General features: G+C 38.7%; 1 protein-coding gene across 22 annotated transcripts in view; it reads left to right on the top strand.

The window, feature by feature from the left end:
• Positions 1 to 1407, top strand: part of MADD (MAP kinase activating death domain) — a 160657-nt gene that overhangs the window by 90211 nt on the left and 69039 nt on the right. The gene's annotated exons all lie outside the window — the stretch shown is intronic.

The raw sequence follows: 1407 nt of genomic DNA, 5'->3' as shown, positions 1-1407 counted from the left end.
GAGGTGTTGCCACAGGCAGTAGCACAAGAAGCAGTAGTGTTTCATGAGCATTTCAGGTCAGGCGTATGTGGCTGCCACACAAGCCAGAAAGTGCCCATTCCAAACAGCCTCTGTACAACATCACCGTACCACGATGTTATATTTAAACATGGCCCCATACATTACCCTCAGGAATATTTTTAATACGTCTGTCTGTGAACAGACTCATTTAATTGCAGTTAGAAACAAATTTGCTAAAAAAAAAAAGTTTTCTTTCTAAGTTTTTCTCTTCAAAAAAAGACCCTGTGACTAAAGATATGTATTCTTGTGTTAGTGGTACATCTCATTAGCAGTCAGAGCTAGAAATAGTGCCTTTTGAACCACTGAAAATAGATTTCTTTCATGTACCCTTTCCCCTAGCCCCTAGATGGTCCTAAATTTAGAAAGCCAATTTTAGGAAATGTGGTTTAGAAATTGGTTATATTTTCCTTTTTGTGAGTTCTGGATGATTTGAGTTGTAGTAACTAAGACTTGTGGCATTATATACAGAGAGTTTACAAAAAGTAAAAAATTGTACTTTTGTTTTTTTCAACTGCCACATAACAATATTTCTGAAATATTTTCTCTGTAAAATATATGATGCACAGAGTATACTTGATAGGATAGCAAACTAGAGCATTCAGGTATATACAGCCTTTGGGATGACTTGCGTAGCTCATTCATGGCTTTGCTACTCCCCTGTGGTGTGCCATCCTAAATTCTTGCCAACAAGCCTTTTATATGCATCTCTTCTGTTCTATTGCACTAATGCTGATACCATTTAGTAGTAGATATTTTGAACAATATAAACGTGTTAATTCCTAGTTTAATATTTTTGGTGGTGTATAAGGTATTGCTGTATTGTTTGTATAGAGTTATTGGACATTGTGTCTGTACAGATAATGGGTGTAGTATACAAATCCTCCAGCTGCTGGTCATGTGTCTCTGTTACCAAATAGTTGGCAGATATGGATATGGCAGAAGTGTCGTGTTCAATCTCTTTTCCCTTCTGAGCTTAGTGGTGACCCCCCACCCCTCATACAGTCTCTAGCATATTCTCCTTCTCCCTACTTCCATTGCACAATGCTTTCCAAATCCTTTCTTAGGTTCTCTCTCTCTCTTTCTCTCTCCTTCATTCTCATTCCTTTTATCATCCCATCAGAGGAGGGTAGAGAACATGACTGCAGTACTGCATGGGGACCTTAACATAAGGCTCGATCTCATTTTTTCTTCCCTTTTTGTTTTTGGGTGAACTTGGGTTAGTGAATGCATGATTTGAGACCTGCTGAATCCTGCCCTCACTACTAACTTGTGATTGCAAACTCTGGAGAGCCATAAACTATGTAACTGGTGTGTACATTGAAGTGATGCACAATACTGTTCCCCCCC

The sequence above is a fragment of the Gavialis gangeticus genome, unplaced genomic scaffold (genome assembly GCF_001723915.1).
Source record: "Gavialis gangeticus isolate Ggan-Ray unplaced genomic scaffold, GavGan_comp1, whole genome shotgun sequence".
Taxonomy (NCBI): Eukaryota; Metazoa; Chordata; order Crocodylia; family Gavialidae; genus Gavialis; species Gavialis gangeticus.
Note: the sequence above shows the minus strand (reverse complement) of the source record. Positions and strands in the feature narration are given on the sequence as shown.